This window comes from Lagenorhynchus albirostris, chromosome 6 (genome assembly GCF_949774975.1).
Source record: "Lagenorhynchus albirostris chromosome 6, mLagAlb1.1, whole genome shotgun sequence".
In the NCBI taxonomy this organism is placed as follows: Eukaryota; Metazoa; Chordata; class Mammalia; order Artiodactyla; family Delphinidae; genus Lagenorhynchus; species Lagenorhynchus albirostris.
In genome coordinates, this window is record NC_083100.1 from 68,082,870 (window position 1) to 68,107,594 (window position 24,725).

General features: G+C 35.2%; 1 long non-coding RNA gene across 1 annotated transcript in view; it reads right to left on the reverse strand.

The window, feature by feature from the left end:
• The window catches only part of LOC132521803 (uncharacterized), a 147,688-nt gene that overhangs the window by 105,049 nt on the left and 17,914 nt on the right, over positions 1–24,725 (reverse strand). The window contains exon 3 of the long non-coding RNA XR_009540963.1: positions 11,561–11,693. This is a non-coding gene — a long non-coding RNA (uncharacterized LOC132521803). The remainder of the gene's footprint in view (positions 1–11,560; positions 11,694–24,725) is intronic.

A 24,725-nucleotide genomic window follows, 5' to 3' on the forward strand; every position in this document is an offset into this window, starting at 1 on the left:
GTTTTGGGTGACTCAGATCTGGGCCCCTTGTCTTTTAAACATAGTGAATCTTAATGTAAATATGTGAATACTGAGCTCTACATAGTAGGAAAGAAAGATGTTATAACTAGTTTTGACATGAAAAAACGAACAAAGATGATGAAAACTATAAAAATATACGATGAAACTTAAATTGTGTATTTACTCTTTTTAATATAAACAACTGACCTTTAATGCCTAAAAAGCATACAGCAACAAGCCTGGTATCATGTCATTGTCTGTTAATTAATTTTGAGGTGTTATTTAATTTTTTGGGTATAATATGCCATTTTATATAGTCTGTTGCCCATGTTGCATAATCATCTACTCACTCCTTCACACTAGAGAGAAAGTTAAGGATAAATCTGAATTCATGATTCCCAATTACAATTGAAAACTATATGAATATAGTTCAATATTATATTATTAACCTACACTAAGGGGCAATTTCTAGAACTACGTGCTACATTGTAAAAGTCTGCCATGAGTTAACCTATAAGCCTGTTTTTAGGTCTGTTCTCCTATACCAGCATCATAAAGGTTCCAGTGTACTTAGAGATCCCTGAATCAAAGGCACTGTACAAGTAGAAAGTGGTGCACGTATTATTAACCTTTCTGCGCTTGTTTCCTCATCTGTAATATGGGGTTAATGATATTTCTGTGCCTCACAAGAATGTTGTGTGAATTAATGTTTGTAAAGCCCTTTAAGATCCACGGATGAAAGATGCCATAAAAGTCCAAAGGTGATAATATTATAGTTATTGAAACTGGAAACACCAATAATGCTAGGAACTGAATATATATTTGGTTGCAAGGCACCCCATGCATTATGAATTCTAAGGCACATACAGAAGCTTACCATTTCAAAATTAATGTTTTGATATATATAGAATAAATTCTGAAGAGATATAACATATACGTTATAAGCCAAATGGATGTGATTTGCTCATAACTAGCAAAAACACAGTATCAAAGTCTGCATTTTTCCCATGTTTCTTTATAGGAATTACTGCAGTAGAATACACTGGATCTATACTCAAAATTATATAATGTCAAAATGGTCTATTTAGAAATAGGCAGTAAATGACATATTAAAAATGCTAACATGATTTAATGAAATCATTATCTATACCTCTCTTATCACTGCTGTATTTTTTAATTTACATTTTGAAGCTACTTGAATAGTTTACAAATATTAAGCACAAAACACCTAATAGCTATCTTTCTGAGAACAACAAAAGAAGTCAAATTATCAGTTGTCAACTGTTTGCCTGAATTCTAATGTGGGTATTAAATATTTTTCTAAAAGTTTAAAATGATATTGTACTAGGGACTTCCCTGGCAGTCCAGTGATTGAGACTGCGCTTCCACTGCAGGGGGCACAGGTTTGATCCCTCGTCGGGGAACTAAGATCCCACATGCCACGTGGAGAAAAAAAAAAAAGGTATTGTACTAAATTCCCATAATACAAAAAAGAAGAAAATAAGTTTTCCAATATCATAGTTATTTTTTAAAAATATTCAAGTATCTCATGAGATTATATACTTATTTAGCCACCCATTCATTTAATCACTTAATAATAGTGTTTATTTGTGCCATACACAATAATAATTTAAAAATACAAGTTGTAGAATATATGTGAGTATGAATGTGTGTATGTTTATACTTAGAGAAAACAGTTTAGAGACATGTTCACTATTCCATTATCAAGCTTCATAATAATTACCTCTAGGAAGTGGTTTGGGATTAGGGAAAGTACAGAAGAACTTTTTTTATTTTACACAATTCTATATTGATTTATTTTGTTACAAAAAGCATGTGTAACTTTTTAATTTTTAAAAGTCACATGCACAGAATGAAAAAGAAAAAGGTTTGAAAGAATGCAAAATAAAAGTAAAGATTGATGAGATAAAACTAAAGAAGTAGAGTTCGAATTTAAGAAACATGCTTAATTTATTGTCAGACTAAAAAGGAAGGACAAATAGTTAAAGGGATGATTCATCATCCTTGATCATAATTTAGGAAAATTAACATGCATATGTATTTTTATTTTTCAGACACATCTTAACTACTTTCTGAGATTTAATTAGAAGGAATGAAATTTTGTCTTTTAATCCATTGAAGCACGCTTTTCAACTAAGTAGAGAAAAAGTTAACTTCAAACAATAGTGGCAAACCAGTCAAGGAAAAACAATAAGAGTTCACAATTAAAGTCAAGGAGTCAAAAAAATGTTATATTTAGAAAGTCAAGAGCTTTGTTTTGGTTGCTTTAGAGGTTTTCCCCAGTTTATGGGAGGTTCAAGGTTACCACACTCAGCATCTAGAGCTCAAAGTCATTCCAGAGTTTATTCAATATTACTGTTCAAAGATTTAAATCTGTATTATAATGAAAAAATTTGAAATCTGGGGCTACTGACTTTATGAGTGTAAGAAAATTATAGTAAAAGGTCACATGGGCCAGCTTACCTCTAGACAGTGGCAGAGAAAGCTACAGTTAGAGGTTTAAAATCAAGGAACACTAAAACATGTTTAATTTCTTAACAAAAATTACAAGTTTTTATATACATATTTAAAAATAAGACACTTCCTAGAACATATAAATGAGTAAATAGAACTGAGATATTATGTGACCTGAATTTCATTTCTTCCACTCTAATAAACATTCTTACATGACTTTTTGTTTCACCTCTGCTCTTGACTTCCTGGCTTCATTATATAGTATCTAGAAACTCCTTGGTTAATATTTGGAAAGACTGTGGTACCCAAGGAGATAAAGTGCAATAGAAATGCAAGGAGCTAGTGATATTTTACTTAACCTTTTAATTTTGATCAGTTACATAAATATATTGACTTAACTTCCTTAGAATTTTCCAGAATTTCTTGTAGATTGGTAACATTGTGTGTCAGCATGATTACTGACTTCCAGCTGAATGTGTTGGACTGTAATGAAGAGATCAGTTTCTAGCACAGTGATTAGCAAATATCAATGGCCAATAAACATTACTGAACGAATGAATTGTGTAAGTAGACATTATGCTCATAATGAAATTAACTGGTTGGCATACTCATATGAAGCAAGCTGTAGAAAAATGTTAACTCTTCTGAGGTCTACAGCTTTCTACTCCTATCTTTTTTTTTTTTTTTTTTGCGGTATGTGGGCCTGCCACTGTTGTGGCCTCTCCCGTTGCGAAGCACAGTCTCCAGACGCACAAGTCCAGCGGCCATGGCTCACGGGCCCAGCCGCTGCGCGGCATGTGGGATCTTCCTGGACCGGGGCACGAACCCGTGTCCCCTGCATCCGCAGGCGGACTCTCAACCACTCCGCCACCAGGGAAGCCCTCTACTCCTATATTTTAACTTTTATCTAAGTTACCCTCCTATCCTTTTCCTTCTTTTCATTAACAAATTTAAGTTTTCTCAAGAAAACTTAAAGAAAAAGAAAAACTTTGTAATCAGTCCATCTCTACTTAATCTCCCTCTCAAGGACATGTGTTTGGTTTAGTAAATACCAAACACAGATCTTCCTAATTACTTCTTTTCTATCACCTTCACTAATTCCTCTTTCTCTATCAATCTCTGATCTGTTTCTCTAAAGTTCTAGTCACAATTTTTCCCTCATTCTATATCTACCTACTTTTAGCTTCTATGATATCCTCCACTGAATCCCCAGTTGATATTTCCAATCTCAAATAATCAATAAGTGATATGCATTCTTATTCATCTGCTTGTTCCTTCATCCTTTCATTCATTCATTTACTCATTTATTCATGCAAAAATTATTTGTGATTCCAGCCTTGCCCTGCTCTATCTCAATAAAGCAACTATGGAATCCTGTAATTCAAATCATGTCAGTTCCCTGTGCAAAATCTCTACTGACACTTCATTTCATTCAGAGTCCTTACAGTAGTCTACAAGGCCCTAAGTTATCCTCCTTCCTCTTAAATTCCGATCTCATCTAACATTAGTACTTCTATTCACTCATTCTGCTCAGCCACCTTGATGTTGTACAAACACAAAATACACTCTTGCTGAAGAACTTTTACACTGGCAGTCTCTTCTTGGGACACTCATCTACATGGCTTAGTCCTTCACCTTCTCCTAGCCTTGGCTTAAATGTTAGCTTCTCAGCATGATTTCACCTGTTCATTGCATTTAAAAATGAAACCCTTCACTCAAGTACTCCCCATCCTCTTCCATTCTTTGTCTTCATTTCACCAATCATTCTCTAACATGAAGGCTGGCAAACAATGGCCCATGAGCCAAATCCAGCCTGCCACCTGTTTGTGTAACGTATTATTGAAACACAGCCTAGCCCATTCTTTCACGAATTATCTACGGTTTGTTTTGTGCTACAATGATGAGTCAAGTAGTTACAACAAAGACCACCCAGCTCACAAAGCTTAAAATATGTACTATCTGCCTCTTTTCAGAAAAAGTTTGCCAATCTCTGCTCTAACATATCAAAAATCAGGCAGGATTTTTTTTATTTTTCCATTTTGTTCATTGCTATATCTGTGTTGCCTAGAACAGTAGGCACAGGATAAATATTTGTGAATAAATAAATGAATCTCCTAATACATATATGCCAAATAATGAGCAAGGACCTGCACATGCAGAGGTTTTATTCTCCCTACACGGTCCTTGCAATCCTACTACATTTTTGTGTTCAATTGTGCTCTCTCAGTAAAATATCACAAAATCAAAAACAATGACAATTATTTCACATCTCTCACTCCTTAAACCTCAAACACCCCATTCTTTTTCACTCTCAACCAATGACATTGCCTAATATTTACCTGAGTAAACAGAAGCAGTCAGAAAAGAACCACATCATATCCCAACAGTTATATATGACAACCTATTTGTATTCGTCCCCATGTATAATATTTCTGTCTTCGTGTTACAGTGGATGATCAGTTCCACATCTCCCACCAGCTAAAAGCACTTTTTCTCCACTCCCCCTTAATAGCAAAACTCATCACAAAACTATCTTATACTTGCTGTCACTACTTAATCACTTCTCATTCTTAATTTGCCATAACAAGACTTTCATCCTCACCACTCCAATGAAAGCACACATATCAACGTTACCAACAATCTATCTTGCCAAAGCCAACGTTCAGTTATCAGTCCTCATGTTAGTTGACCTCTAAGCATTTGGCAGAGTTGATCATTGCTTCCTTCTTAAAACACTTTCTTCTCTTTCTATCGAGAACACCACATTATTCTGTTTTTCTATTTCATAGGCTATTACTTCTCAGTCTCCTTTATTGTTTCTTCCTTCTCTTTCTTCACCTCCAAATTTGGGGTGCTCTAGGCCTCGTTCCTCCTTTTTTTCTTTTCACTCCTTGAAATTATAATTCATTTCTATAGAGTTAAATAACATCCATATGCTTTTATCCACCAAGACTCTAGCAGAAAATAGATGGCACATTCTATGTTGGTAATTTAAGGAGAGTTTAATTAAGGAACTATTTATTTACAAGGTATGGACAAGATATAGAATACCATAAGGGATAATACAGTACCTGCGATAAATAACAGCAGAGCTGTTTTACAACGGTGTGGCAGAGCAGGCTGGAACTGGCTAGTGAAAACAGACTATTATAGTTTTGTAAGTTTGTACGTCTTTGTCAAACAGCTATTATTAAAAATTAAGTTCTATAACCTTACAATTAAATAAATTACATTTAAAGGAAAAGTAATAAATATTCAAAATCCATCATTTCTCAATTATTTTACTACATTTTACTGTTACATGTATCCTTGAGATTTATGTCTATTACAAATATATGACAGAAATAATATATAATAGGCTACTTTGCATCTCTTTCCAACTTTACATTCAATGATACATGGTTAGCTTAAAATTGGCCATGGATGGAGAAATTACACCACAGAAATTAGCATAGATTTGACAAAGTGATAGAGAAAGTATTAATAATGCAGATTGTATTTAAAAGTGTTTCACATCTGTAGCCATTACATTGTGAATAATAATTTTAAAATTCGGTAATATATTCTTCCAGTAGTCAAAAACTATTATCTGATTTAGTTAGGAAGTCACTCACATCATTTACAAACAAGTTCCAAAATCTATTTTGTTTCACTTTCATCACAAGTATTAACATAAATGAAAATATCAACCAAAATCCATGCTGGATCTACACTTATTTATCAATTGTAAGAGTTCAGCAAAAATTAACAAAAGGATTCTGTGAAAATCAATTGGCTGTAAGGAATTTAGCGTACTGTATATTTTATTTTTACTGGTAAACTGTATTCTACACATCCTTTGTATCAGAAAAATTTAAAACAAACTTATTAATCTATTTGTCTATGTATGCATATTGTTTTTAGAGATCTAGCTGTTAAATATTTACCAGCATACCACTGTTCTGTCACCTCTCTGAGGCCTGAGGGAGCAAGAAGTACTTAAAGGAAACAAGAAAAGAGAACTATGTAGAGAGAGGGCTGTCAAATAGGAGTTATACCTTTTGGTAGAGGGAGGCAGAAAGTCTTTAGTGAGGGGGTATAGGAGGGAGATAGGAAAATAAATACTTTGACCTCACCCTCCTCTCTCCCTTCCATCTCTCACCATGATCCCCATTTGGGCTCAACTCAAGTACAAGCCAAAGGTCAAAAGAGCTTAATATGTAGTCTATATAGTTTAGTCTTGCAGAACACAGAATGAGATAAAGAATGGTAGAGAGTGGATGTGGAGGAACAGATGGAATTTATATAGGACGATCGACCTTTTTGCATCTCAACATATATAATTGTGCTTCAACAGGTAGAAAATTTGTGTCCCCAAGACAGAGGTCATATGTAGTAGGCTGGATAATGGTTCCCAAAGCTATGAGGTCCTAATTCCTGGAAACTGTAAAATTACCTTATTTAGAAAAAGGGTTTTTGCAGATAAGATTAAGTTAAGAATTTTATCCTGGATTACCTGAGTGAGCCCCAAATGCTATTCCAAGTCTTCTTATGAGAGAGAGGCAGAGGGAAATTTGATACAGACCCAGAGGAGAAAGTGATGTGAAGACAAAAGCAGAGATTGGAGTGATGCAGTCATGAGCCAAGGAATGCTGGTAGCCACCAGAAGCTGAAAGAGGCAAGGAAAATATTCTCCTCTAGAGCTTCTGAAGGGAGTACAGCCTTGCTGACACCTTGATTTTGACTCAGAGATACTAATTTGGGTCTTCTGGCCTCCAGAACTGTGAGAGAATAAATTTTTGTTGTTTTAAGCCACCTAGTTCATGGTAATTTGTTATGGCAGCCACTAGAAACTAATACAACACACAAAGTCCCATCAGGTGCCATATTGTCAACCGAGTGATATCAGTTTGGTCATATTACCACCTGAAATCTAAAACATTAGCCATCACCAATGTTATTCATATAAAGCAGCACTGGAGCATGGGATAGAGTTAATTAACATAAAACATTATGCTAATTAACTGAGACCTATGTTGACACATGTCATAAGGAATTTTCCATAAGATCATAGGTATGAGTTGAGAGAAAGGTGGCAAAGCAGTTCAAGCCAGTACAATAGGAATCTGAGCCACCTGCTTCTGCAATTTACTTATGCCTTCTGAACTTGGAAGACATCATTTATACCATTTCCACTTTATAATAGAATTGTTCTGTGCACTTCCAATTTTGTGGTTCCATGAATTAGATAACACCAATTAAAGATCTGCAATTGAGTTGCACAGTACTATGGTATCTATTGTTAAGGTGTTCAGTTTCTATCAGGTCCAGTAGCAAATGAGTCATTGCTTTTTCTTCTGAGTTTAGTTTATTAGCAGAAGACAGCATGTCCTTACTCCAAAATTCTATGGGTCTATTCTGATTCTCCTATTGAAAACTGCCAAAGGTTCCATGTTGAGGGCAAAAGAGTTTGTTATTCAGTCCATATAGTTTAGCCTCCTGGGGCACAAAACAAAGTGGAGAATTGAGGGGATGTGCTAGTCTGCCACAAACACTTCTAATGCCATTGGGCTTGCTAGGTCATAAGTCCAAGTTTTAGTGCTTTTTCTTGTTCCAAGTCCCACTCAAATCTTGCAACTTTAAGGTTACTCACTAAATACATGAGAGTAGCATGCCCCAATGTGTTTCCTCCAAAATACAAAAAGGCCCACCAAGCATTGTATTCCTTTCATCATGGAGGGTAATGCATCAAATCAACTCCACTTTAAAGAGGATCTCCTAACATGACCCAGATCACTGGATTCTGAAACTTCATTAAAGTGACAGGCTCCTGCATGTTCATGGGATCTATCTCTAACTCTTTGGTACTCATGTCTCATATTTAAGATGCCTTCTTCTTTTGATTTAACAAGGCCAATGATCATGTTATTCTGTGAAATATCAAGGCAATCAAGTTCTCTCAAGACAGAAAGATGAGATGACATAGGGTAGGCCAAGAGAGTAAAGGCATATTGATATCCCTGCCTTGTGAAGGAAACTATTGCCTCTGTTTATCTTTACTAACAGAGGAAAGGGGAAAATGCATTTGTTAAGTCACTGGTGTCAGAGGCCATATTGATTTCCTCCAGTAAAGATACTACATTGGGAATGTCAGATGTGATTGGCATCATCACTTGATTAAGCTTTTGATAATATATCCTCATTCTCAAAGACCCATCTGACTTTTGCATTGGCCACCAAGCAAGTGGGGAAAATGAGGATATCGTAGCATTCACCATCTCTGTAATTGTTTAAGTATTTGGGGTGGCACATACTCTTGGGATGAGGTATTGCTTTTGGTTTATCTTGGCAAAGGAGGACAATTCCAGAGCTTCAACTTGGCCCTTATTATGCAACAGAACTCACTCCACATCAGGGAATTCTCTGTTATGAAATTTTCCTATTCTTACTACATATTCTTGGCCTGTAGGAAAAAAAAAATGGATCTGAAGTCTCTCTGGACACCTTCTGAAAATGGACTTGGGCCATTTGATAATACAGAATTTATTACCAGGTATTCATAAATCCTAACTCTGACCATTGAACCTCAGTGGTATTTCAGGTCTCTAGGCATCAGTGTCATTTAAAAAACAATATCTAATAACCCCACAAGGTCTATCTGCTTTCCTTCTCAGGTGCAATGATTCCCAAAGTGTGGTCTCTAAACCAGTAACATCAACATCACTTGAGAACTTGTTAGAAATATAAACTCTGGTTTTTCCACCCCAAACTTACTAAATCAGTAGGACCCAGGGATCCATATTTTAAAAGTCCTCCAGGTGATTCTGATGCATACGTAAGTATAAGAACCACCTCTCCAGGCACAGTCATTGTTAAATAGCTGCAGGTACCTCTGAGGCAGATGTGGAGAAAGAGTCATGCTATATATCTCTGACCCTATTGCCAGGTCATTCCTTACAGGGCCTGGCCTCCTTCTCAAATAAAGATCTGTAGGTCTGCAAAGTAGCTTAAATCTAGGAACAAGATAAGAAATAAATCCCCATTATTGTAACTCAAGTTAATTTTATGCCCACCAGGCCTAGGATTTTTCTTCCTACATATGCCAAGAAGCTCCCTAGTTGGCTGCCCTTTTATTTTGTTTCTAAAGGCTCCATGATCAATGCCACCAAACATCCCCAAAGGTCAAAACATTCTGATTGTTACTTTGTCTCTGTGGCTTATTATGATAATTGTGTCCACTTAGTCTATAATGAATAAGCACCCCTACTTGGCCTCTAACTGTCTGGCACTATTATTTCCACTATCATCAAGGAATGCAATTCCATTGTTCCATGCCCTACCATCACCTCTCACATAGAGAGAATAACCACCATAGAGCACTACTTCAGTTTTCAAGGATACAGGGACTCCTCCTTACCAAAGGATTCCTTAAGGTCTTGGTAAAGAGCGTTTCCTCAGGGTCTTCTTGGGTAATATAAATGAAGACTGGCTGATCAGGTTACACATAATAAACCCCTTCCAGTGTTACCATTTTTCTGAGGCTTGATTTCTGCCCCTATGTCGTGCCAGGGAAGTAATGTTATTCAGCCTCACTGGATTGGCCCCAACTGATTGAGTCTAGACTTCGAATAGCCAACCTAAGAGACTATTAACACCACTCCTAGGTTCTCAAGACAACACATTAAATCACAAATCCTGAGTGAATAAACCCTTATCAACCTAATCCAGCCTAATATTTTTTCTACCTTGGTCTACACTCATATAATTCACTCCTACATATACTCTCTAGACTCCTGCCAATTGAAATCAGTGACATTCTACAAGTCTTTCATTCAGTCAAGTAGATTCAATGTCAATAATATGGCTTAAACCTGTTTCTTCCTTTTCATTTTCTGTGATACTTTCCTGGCTCAGGACCTCTTGCATGGTTTATTAATATTCACTAATCTTATTTGTTGATTTTCCAATTCATCTTAAAAAGTGTTTTTCGAGTATGTTCCTAAAACCTGGGTTCATCAACTTATGTGTCTCCATCCTTAATCATCCAGCTGTTTACTACCTGCATCTTCATACCTCAAATTTATCGAGCACACTCTTATCTCCACATTGCACTACTTCTTCCATCTTGGAATTCTCCTTTTTTCCTTCTTTCCAATTTAAGTTTTCATATGTCTTTCAAAGGTAAACTTAGTAGTATTTCCTTTATAAAGTATTCCTTAATTGCCCTAGTCAGACTTAATTGCTCTTCCCCTTTGACTTCAATGCACATTGATTATGCCTTTATTCTCCCTTGAATTATAGTTATCATTATGCCTGTCTTTGTTACTATCTTGAAATTATCTTGAAAGCCAGGACCATGTCTCATTCAGTTCTTTGATTTCCCCAGATTCTCAGCATAACACTAGGTAATATATGTAATAGGTGTGCAGTATACATTTATTTAAATGAAATTACAAATAAAGATTGGCTATTTTGCTTTATGCTATTAAGGATGATTTTTACTTGATTTCTACTGACAAATTCAGAATATTTTTGCAACCTTTTTGGTGACCTCCAAAGATGAAACAATAACTTCAAACCTCCAAAGTAGCTTCTTACTTTTTAAAATGCTTTCATAACTACTCACTGAAGATCTACAACAGCCTCCTCAACTGTATAGTCACTGGTCTTAATTTTTCAGACAAAGTTACTAGATGTTTTTCCAGCTTTGCTGAGATATAATTGATGTATAACATTTTGTAAGTTTATGGTGTACAATGTGTTTATTTGATACACTTATATATTATGAAATTATTACCACAGCAGGGTTAGTTAACACCTTCATCACCTCACATAATTACCATTTTTTGGTGTGTGTGAGAACATTTAAGATCTCTCAACTTTCACTATTGTTAACTATAATCACTATGCATTATGTACATTAGATCCCTAGAACTTATTCATTGTAAAACTGTAAGTTGGTGCCCTTTGATCAACATCTCCCCATTTTCCCCACCTCTCAGCCCCTGGCAACCACCATTCTACTCTGTTTCTATAAGTTTGGCTTTTATAGATTCCACATATAGATGATACTATACAGTACGTACCTTTCACTAATTTCACTCACCATAATGCCCTCCAGGTCCATCCATGTTGTTGCAAAAGGCATGATTTCCTTCTTTCTCATGACTGAATAATAGTCCTTTGTCAAAGTTACTAGATTGGCTCTTAACAGTTCTTCGCGGCAACTGAGACTTAACCTAATGCATAAGCATATAGACGTGTCAGTTTTGGTAAAAGTTGTCAGAAATGGTAACAATCAAAACCTAAGAAATTAAGAAATATGATTTAGTAGCAGATCACCTCTCTTACATTAGAACTCTTAGTAAGTTACAGTATTTCTCAAAAACAAACGAAAATGTATAAAGTGGATCCAAATATTAAATATTAAGACAAGCAAGGAATCTATAGTTTATGTGAGTTTTATGCAAATTTTGAAGTGATAGACAATTTAAGAGAATCATTTGCCAGCCTAATTTAGTAGTCAAAGCTTACGCTTTTGCATTAGTATTAAGCTAGCTTTCTACTAGATGCTTAAGGAGACAAATGTCAAATGAAAGAATAAATTCTTATTAAATCCAACATTCATTAGAAAACATCTCTCTTAATAATGATGCATTGCTATTTATAGAACAATAAGTGCCTATACTGGCATCTATAGTGTTAAATTGTTTGGTGTAAATTGGCAAGAGTCTTAATATGGTATCTTCAGTTGTATTCATCTTAATAGTTCTAACACAGACTTCTAGGTTTCCTTGATTGAAAACAAAGATTGCTGTACAAGGTTTTTAGATGCCTTCCCATTGTTTTTTTTTTTTTTTTTTGGCTGCATTGGATCTTCACTGCTGTGTGCGGGCTTTGTCTAGTTGTGGTGGTGAGTGGGGGCTACTCTCTTCATTGCGGTGCACGGGCTTCTCACTGCGGTGGCTTCTCTTGTTGCGGAGCACGGGCTCTGGGTGCGCAGGATTCAGTAGTTGCAGCACGGGGGCTCAGTAGTTGTGGCACGCGGACTCTCGTAGTTGTGGTGTGTGGGCTCAGCAGTTGTGGTTCGCAGGCTCTAGAGTGCAGGCTCAGTAGTTGTGGCACACAGACGTAGTTGCTCCCCCGCATGTGGGATCCTCCCAGACAAGGGATCGAACCCATGTCCCCTGCACTGGCAGACAGATTCTTAACCACTGCACCACCAAGGAAGTCCCCCATTGAGTTTTTAAATGTAACCATGTTGGAGAAATAAATCTGGATCATAGATGACCTTACTATTATTCTACACTTACAAAAAGGTGGATTTCAGAAAAATCTATACATATATTTCAAGTTCTGACATCACAATTTCTGGAGATTGTGTCTCACTTGTAAGGATGCATTAAAAATACGTTTTTTAAATCCTCTCCTAGAGTAGTCAGAGGGGTTGTTGTCAATGTAATTAAAAGTATTCTCCATAGCATATGTCAGTATTTTGGTTGGGAAATCGCCTTCATTAAGAGCAGTTACAACAATGGCAGTTAGTAATACAGAGAGAAAATGCAGTTATATCAGCTGATGGGTCTTAAGTGGCAGAGCAGGCAATGGTTGCTATTGGTTTCCATCAGTATAAGACAGCAGCCATATTTTCTGGATGCCATAAGAAATTAACTAACAAATAAGGATTCAATACTATAATTCATTCCACCTAGATGATTAGAATCTTTTGGAGATATTATAAATAAGTAATCATTCTATTCTTCATTTTAATACTTTTTTTTTTTTTTTTTTTTTTTGCGGTACACGGGCCTCTCACCATTGTGGCCTCTCCTGTTGCGGAGCACAGCCTCCAGACGTGCAGGCTCAGTGGCCATGGCTCACGGACCCAGCCGCTCTGCGGCATGTGGGATCTTCCCGGACCAGGGCACGAACCCGTGTCCCCTGCATCGGCAGGTGGACTCTCAACCACTGCGCCACCAGGGAAGCCCCATTTTAATACTTTTAAAGTTAATATTTAAAGGTTAATACTTTAAAAGTTAATATTATGCTTGTGAGTAGATACTGAGCAGAAAGAACTAAAAATAATGGTTTATGTTAAGGTTACCAGATGCCCAATATTATTAAATAACTCAGTCTTGATCCCATAAAACTTCTCTAATTCACTGGTATTGTTGATATTTTGCAAAGGTTATGCTTTCCAGCATAATTTTGGTTAAGTCAGCAAAGCTACTATGTTGTAAGTTATAAATGTGGAAACACCTTAGAACATAATTCTAAAAAAAAAAAAGAGAGAGAAAGATTATTAAGAGTCCAAGAGTCCATTTACAGGTGAAATAGGTGGATTGGTAAAGAGGTAAAGAAGAAAGAAGAAAAGAAAAGACTTAGAAATAAAACAGATGGAGAGATGAAATTTGTAGGAATGTGTTGGGAGATAGCTGCTGGTAATTTGACAAATATTAACAGACAGTCACCATGAAAAAAAAAGAAACTGCCCAAAGTAGATAAATTGCAAAACATTAGACCATTAAAACAGCTCAAGCATTTCCAGGAAAGAGCTGGAAAGGCAGGTCTAAAAACTTCTGGAATGCCAGGAATTAAAAAGAGCAGAGAGTAAAAGGACAAAATCTATTATCAGTTTTCTGAGAAAAGTGAAGACAGGGTTAATACAGACTTTTTTTTCCCAGGTAAGGGGCACCAGGCTAGTAACCCTGATTTTACTACCAAATAGATCTAGCATAGGAGTGATAGAACAGGCTTCAACCCTAGAGACCTACTCTAGGAGTGGCATGATAGCTCTTTAGAGTTAAGGGAATAGTTGATGGGATGCAAATTATGATGGCTTTTTTTGCATGATATTAAAAACTATACAGGGACCACCAAATGGGATTTAAATTGAGCTAATGCTGTTTAGAGTTGTTATTTTAATTTTTTTATAAAAAGATGTGAGGTATAAATTAGAAATGTTCCCTTTGACATAAGAGGAAAAATATATAAAAACATGTAACATAGTGAAAATGTTAAGCAATACCTTAAAAATATAGAATTTTCTAGCCTATGTGTCATATTTACAAAATTGCTCTTAGCCATTAAAGAGCTGTGGCAACTCATCTAATATAAGCCTTCCCCCCCACCCCCCATTTAGGAATTTTGTTACTAATCAGGCATATTCAGGTACTCTGAATTTGGCTCTTGCAACTTTTTCTCATCTTAATAAATGCATTTCTTTTTGGCCGCTTTTATTCCTTTCTAAATAAAATGCTTGTTTACATTAATACTGACTAAATTACAGCTTGCTTTCTTTTGCTCAAGTCTGTCACCATACAATGATAAGAGGCTTGCCAATTCCAATAATGTGTAAAGCACTCTTATTATTTTTTTATCTGTAAAGAATTCGAGGATTTGAGTGGAAGCAATAGTAACAAAAAAATGATAGAACTGAGAAAGATGCTCTTACATAATATAATAGCCTTTTAAAAAGTCATGATGTGAAATTCAAGTTGATAATATTTGGCAAAAAAGAACACAAAAACAATGATAATCATTTTCACTTGTAGTTTTGAGAAAACATGAAACCATTTCATATCTTATATTCTTAGGTATCAAATGACTATTCTGTAGAAAGCTCATTTAAGAAGATAAGTCTGAATTAGAACCAAGCTCTAATTTTGTTTCTATCATACCCAAAAGAGCTCCTTTCTATAGTCAAAAACTATTTGTATAAGATTAGTGTACTAGTGGTTGTAGAGAAAAATGAGTATTTGGCTAATAAATTCCTTAAATTTGTAACTGCAACTGTAAAGTCATTTTGACACTGGTCAATGACAAGCATAGGCACAATGAAATAGTTACTATAACATTATTAATGGCCTGCTATATCACTTTATATTTATGCTCTACAAGCCTTCCACAGCACCACGAACAGATAGTCACTGAGTAAACAATTTTTTGATGATGAAAATTATTATGTGCCAGTTTGGCTTTTTGCATATTTCTTTTATGACAAAATGGGTCTTAGCATTAGATGTTTCTTCTTCTAGGAACATACATCCTCAGATATTTATATGGTTGATTCCTTTGCATCATTTGGGTCTCAGTTTAAAAGCTTATTTAAAAAATAAACAAATGGGACCTAATCAAACTTATAAGCTTTTGCACAGCAAAGGAAATTATAAAAAAAGAAAAAAATGAAAAGAAAACCTATGGAATGAGAGAAAATATTTGCAAATGATGCAACCAGCAAGGGCTTAATTTCCAAAATATACAAACAGCTCATACAACTCAAAATAAAAAAAATATACAACCCAATCAAAAAATGCACAGAAGACCTAAATAGACATTTCTCCAAAGAAGACATACAAATGGCGAACAGACACATGAAAAGCTGCTCAACATCACTAATTATCAGAGACATGCAAATCAAAACTACAATGAGGTATCACCTCACACCCATCAGAATGGCCATCATCAAAAAGTCTACAAATAATAAATGCAGGAGAGGGTGTGGCGTAAAAGGAACCCTCTTACACTGTTGATGGGAATGTAAACTGCTGCAGCCACTAGTATGGAGGTTCCTTAAAAAACTAAAAATAGAGTTACCATATGATCCAGCAATCCCACTCCTGGGCATATATCCAGAGAAGATGAAAACCGTACTTTGAAAAGATACATGTACCCCAATGTCCATAGCAGCACTATTCACAATAGCCAAGACACGGAAGCAACCTAAGTGTCTGTCAACAGATGAATAGATAAAGAAGGTACATGGGCTTCCCTGGTGGTGCAGTGGTTAAGAATCCGCCTGCCAATGCAGGGGACATGGGTTTGAGCCCTGGTGTGGGAAGATCCCACATGCGGCGGAGCATCTAAGCCCGTAAGCCACAACTACTGAAGCCCGCACGCCACAACTACCGAAGCCCGCACACCTAGAGCCCATGCTCCACAACAAGAGAAGCCACCACAACGAGAAGCCGGCGCACTGCAATGAAGAGTAGCCCCCACTCGCTGCAACTAGAGAAAGCCTGTGTGCAGCAATGAAGACCCAATGCAGTCATAAATAAACAAATAAATAAATAAACAAATAAAAGTACACGCACACACACACACACACACACGAATATTACTCAGCCATGAAAAAGAATGAAATAATGACATTTGTAGCAACATGGATGGACCTAGAGATTATTATACTAAGTAAGTCAGAAAAAGACAAATATTATATGATATCACTAATATGTGAAATCTACAAAAGAATACATATGAACTTATTTACAAAACAGAACCAGATTCACAGACATAGAAAACAAACTTATGGTTACCAAAGGGGAAAAGTGGAGGGAGGGATAAATTAGGAATATGGGATTAATGGATACACACTACTACCTATAAAATAGATAAACAAGGATTTACTGTGTAGCACAGGGAACTATATTCAACATCTTGTAATAACATAATGGAAAAGAATCTGGAAAAGAATATATAAATATCTATATATATCTGAATCACTTTATTGTACACCTGAAATTGACACAATATTGTAAATCAACTATAGCTCAATAAAAAAAAAAAGTTTCTTTCTTTGACCACCAGTCTAAATAATCTCCCAGTTATTATTTTATTTTCATTTTAGCATCTGTATTAGGTTGCTGGGGCTGCCATGATAAACTACAACAGATTGAGTGGCTTAAGCAATAAAAATTTATTTTCTCACAGTTTTTGAGGCTAGAAGTCCAAGCATAGTTGGTTTCCTCTAAGGCCTCTCCCTTTGGCTTGGAGATGGTTACCCTCTTGCTGCCTCTTCACATAGTCATCTCTTTGTACATACGCATCCTGTTGCTGTGTGTGTCCTAATCTCCTCTTATAAGAACACCAGTCCGATTGGAGTAGGGTCCACTCTGAGGGCCTCATCGTTTTAAAGGCCCTATCTCCAAAGACAATCACATTCTAAGGTACTGAGGTTAGTGCTTCAACATGTGAATTTTGGGGGGACACAATTCAGCCCATAACATCACTTAAAATACACGAAACTATAACATTTATATTTACTTGTTTATTATCTTTCTTCTCTCATTAGAATGTAAGCGCCATCATATACCTCAACTGTATTACTAATTTCTGTATTCTCAGCAATTAGATCACAGCCTGGTACCTTCAGTATGTATGTGTAGAATGAACAGATAAATGAATGATAAAATGATTTAATTATCAAATCTTTCATATTTATACTACCATTAAATTTTAATAATTTGACATTCAAGAGTCATGAAAAGGAAGCATTTACTTTTTTTAATCTTAAGAATGCTAAGTAAATATTATTTTCCACACATATTCAAGACTCTTAATTTATAATTAAAAGATATCTTATGTTTACTGATTATATCTCAGAATCAGAAAGTAGTGAGAATCTATGCCCTATCTTCAAAACAGATAATGTTGCAAAGATTTCAATCCGTTCAAAAGGAATGAGTGTCTTTGGGAAGGTTAAGGCAGAAAAAATCAAATATTTTTCTCTACTAATAGTGATTGCCACCTCTGTGAGCTAAGAAAACTAAATCATGACTGTGACAGACACTACTAGTTGCTTTCTTTATTAACAGAATCCATGCTTTAGGTGAGTACATTGGTCACTTATATAAGTGGCCGCATTTCTTAGCGTCATTTGCTGCTAAGTTTATGGCCATCTGATTTAGTTCTGGCCGGTGAGGTATTGGGTTGACCAAAAAGCTCCTTTAGTTTTTAAGTAAAAATAAGACACATTTTTCATTTTCACCAAGAACTTTACTGAATAACATATTCACCATTTTGTTCCACCACCTTCTGCCATTTTTCAGGCAACTTCATAATTCCATCTTCCCAAAACTTTTTATCTTTTTGAGCAAAGAACTGTTCCAGGTGTCATTTACAGTCTTCCAGGGAATTGAAATTTTTTTCCATTAAGAGAATTTTGTAAAGACCGTACTAAATGGAAACACAAAGGTGCAATGCCTGGTGAATACAGCAAATGAATCAGAACTTCCCAACAAAGCTGTAACAGCTTTTCCTGGTCATCAAAGAAACATGCACTCTTGCATTATCCTGATGAATATTATGCATTTTCTGTTGACTAATTCTGCATGCTTTTCATAGAATGCTGCTTTCATTTGGTCTAACTGGCAGCAGTACTTGCTGGAATGATCTGTTTGGTTTTCCAGAAGGAGCTCGTAATGGAGGACTCCCTTCCAATCCCACCATATACACAACATCATCTTCTTTGGATGAAGACCAGCCTTTGGTGTAGTTGGTGGTGGTTCACTTCGCTTTCCCCACCATCTCTTCCATTCTACTTTATTGTACAGTATCCACTTTTCATTGCCCGTCACAGTTTGTTTTAAAAACAGAACATTTTTGTTATGTTTCAGTAGAGAGTTGCATGAGGAAATGCCTCAAGAAGGTTTTTTCGTTTAACTTATGTGGAACCCAAACATCAAAGCGATTCACATAACCAAGCTGGTGCAAATGATTTTCAATGCTTGATTTAGATATTTTGAGTATGTCGGCTGTCTCCTGCTTAGTATAATGTTCATTGTTCTCAATTAATGTCTCGATTTGATTGCTATCAACTTCAACTGGTCTACCTGACAGTGGAGCATCGTCCAGTGAGAAATATCCAGCACGAAACTTCGCAAACCACTTTTGACACGTTTAATCAGTCGCAGCACCTTCTCCATACACTGCACAAATCTTTTTTGTGTTTCAGTTGCGCTTTTACCTTTCTTGAAATAATAAAGCATTAATATGCCAAAAATGTTGCTTTCTTTCTTCCATCTTCAATATTAAAATGGCCACACAAAAATTCACCAACTTTGATAAGTGTTTTTTTAAATGCACACTGATATGACAGCTGTCACAATACAATCTAACAAAATTGTTTCAAATGAACTTAAAGACACTACTAGAACCATCTTACAGAAAAAACTGAACTAACCTTTTGGCCAACCCAGTATATAGGAAAGTGTTCAGTGATACATCAGGAGAGTCTCCTTAAAAACAAAAGAGGGTTGAACCTTTTTTCTTCTTTCATTTTCTTGCCTGGAAGATGGATATGAAAGCTAGATTCCAACAGCCACCTTGGACCATGAGATTGAGGACCAAATCCTAGGAGTGGTGAAGTATTGTGCTGGAAGGAAGGAGCTGGCATCTTTTATGACTTTATGGAGCTGCTACAGCAGCACTGGACTCCTTTAATCTTAATTTAATGAATGTGAGAGAAACAAAATTGTTTAAACTACTTTTATTTAGGGGTTTTCTGTGATTTTAACTAATATAATGATCAGCATCTCTTTCTATAATATTCATTAAAAGCCTGGATAATCTTCAACTGGGTAGTGTCTATGATCTTTGCAATCCTTGCCTTGCCCGAAGGTTTTTTCTTAAAGCCACACCTTTAATGACTTTAACATTGCAGCACTGACTTCCCTAGAAGTCCCACATATACCTCTGCTGTACAAAACAGCTTAAGTTTACAGAGTTTAATTTTCTTTTTTCTCTATCTTTGAGGGCAGTCTTATGCACTCCCACAGCACCATGAATTAACGCTTAACTTACCACAATGTATTATAATTGGCAGTTTACTTTTCTGCCTTTCTCACTATACTGTATACTCCTGGGAATAGGAGCCTTGTTTACTGTTGTATCCCTAGCAGTTTGTGCAGATCCTGGCTAAGTATTAAATGCTCACTTAATGACTAAATAGGCTTGCTAATATTTTATCTATCTATTCATCTATTTTTCTCATATTCCAGGAGAGGTGTATTAAAGGCAGGTTTTATTACAATTCCAGTGGACTGAGTTAAACGTTATTCATGATACTGTAGTGCTATCTAAACCTTTCACAGAATTTGTAGTGCATTAGTAGTAGTTCTCAAAGTGTGGTCCTGTACCAACATCAGCAGCATTATAGCTCTGATAAGACTGTTTAAGAGGCTAGATATAGTGATAAGGATAAACAATGCTACATAGTCATAGGGAGACAGTATGGCATAGTATTTAAAGAACACAAACTTTGAAATGAGGACTAAGATCAAAATTCCAGTTTTACTACTACTTCAGTGAAGTAATAATTCTATTTTATAGAAGTGTTATCAGGATTAAATGATTTAATAATCAAATCACAAATGCATATTTTTAAAGTGCCAACTTCTTAATATGGCATATGGCACATAGAAAATGTTCAATAATTATTAGCCGTATTGAGCATAGTTTGCTACTGGAGTTTAACAAAGAACTCACTGTCACATTTTTTTCATCTTTCTGTCTAGTACAGGCTGCTCTCTTTCTTTGTTATTTTATCAATAGTGCATTCTATGATGTACTGGTTTAAGTGGTAAAATTTGGCAACAGCTTAGATTCCCAATTTACTGATAAAAATTAATGACCAATTGTAGGGTTTCCCTTGTAAAATAGATCTATATTGACTTTGCAAAGCAGTATGTTTGTTTTTATGCCTAACTTCTGTTGGCAAAAAAATAATTATAGAGAAACTTTATATTTCAGACCTTAAATTTTGAACATATATTTATGTATTAACTGTAAATTTTATATATTTTTAAAAAGATTTCTTTTTCTAGAAATTAGGCATTCATTTTCACTATGAAAATAAAAACTATTTTCAATAAATTCAAGTCTACAAGAGTTTTCACTTTTTATCCCTCAAAGACCAAGAAAAGCAGCTCTTAGTAAAATCTCATCTCACTGTACCAAGTGAGAATATCAGTCATTTAGTAATCAGTTTAATATAACTCTCTCAGTGAGAGCAAAAATAGGGAATTATTAGAAGAAAACTTATAAACTTAGCATGACATGGGAATAAATAACTTGCATCCAATTTATCATTGTTTTTGTGCATTCACTGTACTGTAATCCTATATTTTGGGAATCCATTCACTATGATGAAACACCCAAAATTCATTTGCACAACTTTTCACTAAAATTAGTAAATAAAGTGGAACAACATATTTTTTCAAATTGTCATCATAATTACAAGGGAATTAAATCTGTTAAAAAATGTAGATTGAACTTTGTCCTAATTGGTTTACATTTAAAGATTCTTTGATCTGTGATAACAGTAATATATATTAACATGTTGCATTTTAAAGTGACACTGCCTTTCATTAATCAAGTGTCTGTATGGTTGATTAATTTGTACAAGATTTAAATTGCTATGAAAATTTATCATTCATAGCCATGATCTCCATTTACATATATGTTAATTATGGTAAATGTAATCTTTTTCTGAATCCTCTGGGCTGCATACTAAAAAGACAAAGTGATCAGAGTGACTACTTTTCCTGTTACAAAGTGAACTCTTACTGTTACTCAGTACAGTCTGTTGTAGTTGTCAAAGCTAGGCTAAAAACATTATAATATTTTCTGCTGAAGGCAAGTTCAAATTCTAAAGATGGTATTTCCTTTTCAAGTGATTTCTTTATTAGGCAGTCACAGCATTTATGCAAACAGAATTACTATGTTTATTTACTACAGTATTTAGTATTATTTCTGCATGCTGCCAGATATTTCTTTTGCTTTGAAGCATTTTCCTGTATTAACTCTATTATTAATAAGCACAAGATAAGTTTTTAATATATCTGTAAAGCAGAATGACTTGAAGTTAGTTGGAAAAGTCTTTGTAATAGAGTTAACATTAATTGTTAGAAATAGAAACATTTGAGGTTACAAAATAAGACTTGGAAAGATTCTGTTAAAAAAAGGTAATATATGAAAGTACTGAAGGCTAAGAGATTAGATTGATCTTTTGTGCCTTTGCAGAAAAATACTTAGTGCTTGAGAAAAATGAGTTGTTGATAGTTTTTATCATTTTCTAGCCAAGCGTCTAAATAGTCAAGATAAATGTAAATGTTACCATCTATGACACTAAATTCCTAATGTACGTTTTTTCCTATGGGGCTGATCCCAGAGTATTGTGTGAAGCTGGAAACACAGTTAGGAAGTGTGGGTCTGGCCTTACACAGTGCCACTATTGGTCTTTTCCTTAGGAATGTTTTCTACAGGTTTTCCCAAAATCCAGGGCATGCTAACCAACAATTATTTTATTATTTTTATTTTTTAAGAAATACTTTCCATTTGTTCTCCAACAGTGACCTTCTCTCTTAGCAACTACTGATTTGGACAAAATTCTAATACATTATAAGTGAAAAATGATATGGTAACTAATGTTTTAGGTGACTATATGATAGGCCTTGCTAGGCAAATGTTGGAAAACTTAATTATTCCTATTAAATGTCTATAATTTTATGCTTAAATTGTTACTATTTACATAATATATTCACTTCAAGAGAAGCCTCATTTCTTAGTCACAACTTAATAGAATTAAAATACCCATCTTGGAAACCTTTGCAAGCATAGCACCTCTGACTACCTGACGAGGCTATATTTAAAGACACTTATTTGACAATTTTCTTATAGTCAGCCTAATCACAAGAGAAACAAACTAATATGGCACCTGTTCTGATAGATGTATGTTGTACCTTTCATCCCCTGATCTCAGACCTTGCAAAGAAGCAACACTTCCCTCACCACAGAAATGCATCCACCTCTAAACTGGAAATAGCAAAAGCATAGGACAGAAGATGAGGAATATATTATCCAACTAAAATTACAGAGAAATTTTAAGTAGGCAGAATATAATTGCCCAATTTGGAAATTAGCCAGGACACAGGGTTTAACATCATCTTTACTCTTTTGAAAAGTGCCATGGGATTTTTAATAACTGCTGGTGGTCAAGACCTTGGTTTTACCCTCATCCATTAGACGACACCTCCAGCAGTGCAGTGCCCCCTCATACCATGCTGGGGCATCAGTTCAGTACTGACTCAGTGAAAATTGTGCCACCTACTGAATCATCCACAGCTCATCTTAGAGTGCCCTGGCTTTTAGGATTTTCTCTGGAGAGCTGTTATGAAAGATGGGACCAGGCTCAACGATGCTTTATTTATGAGATTTCAAGGTTTTAAATGGTTAAGATCTCAGACCTGAGTTTTACTTTCAATTTAAGCCAACAGATTTTTCATGATTTTTCCATACTCATGGGCTATAATTATGGTCTGAATGATTAAACTATACATTATATACATCTCTCCTTGGAAATAAGGGAATAAAGACAATAACACACATACCTATATAAATATGTTTATATATACTGATAAATTCAATAAAAAGCAGATTCCCTCATTTGTAATATATTTGATTCTTTTAAAATGGAAAAAGTACCACCCTTTCACTGAAAAAAAAAAATCCATGTAAACTATATTCCACAAGGAGTTTATTTTACCTTCTAGATTTTTAAGAACCTAGGAACAAATATTTTAAAAAGTAAAAGCAAATCTTGGAGGGAGTGGATTTCACTGGCCAAGTAAATAAATTTTTGTAAAAGAAAACCTTTATTCTAGCTTTCCAAATAAAACCTTGTCATCTACAAAAGAATCTCAATACAGCTTAATTGTTCCAAAAATAACTGAAAGAAAAATCAAGATTTTTAGACAAAAGTCAGATACATCCAAACATAAATGGTGAAACACTGATGCTTTCTAGTCTCTAGGCTTCATTTTACCAATTTTCTTTAATGTGTGTACACTGTATACAATTTGTTTGGGGGGAAAAAAAGGGCTCATGGTATTTTCAGAAACCTTGGTCTTTGAAATGATTTTCAGAAATTCTTTTCTGGCTGCTAAAAGTATCAGTATCCTGGAATTGACAAACTGTTTCTGAAAATGTTTCTTGAGGTGTTACTTCTGGAAATGACATTGAGTAAATCCTGTTGGTGTGTGAGAAAAACAGAGTTGGAAATGATTATAAAGAATAGATTGAGACAATATAGCTGAGGGTGCAAAATAGATTCCAACATATCCCTGTGTTTTTGCTCACTCCTGTGTCAAGGATTCTCAACACCCCCCCCCCACACACACCCCATATACATAATCTTCTATTTTCCTTTTCTGATCTCATCAGTTTCTAGCTCTATCATCTGTTTTTCCTTTGAAGAATAATCTATAATGAGCAATCCTTGTTAAACAGAAAATCTTTCTCAACTCAATCCATTTCCCAGAATTCCCTTACATTGTTCGGCTATGACTTGATTATTCCTTGCCAGTAAATTAATAACTCAAATATTCGAGGGTTGGAGGTCAGGGAAAGAAAAACTATTCCAGGCAACTTAAGTCTGACTTGGTGAATTGCTACTGCTGTGATATAGTTAATATGCCTCCCTAAGTGCCTGGTTT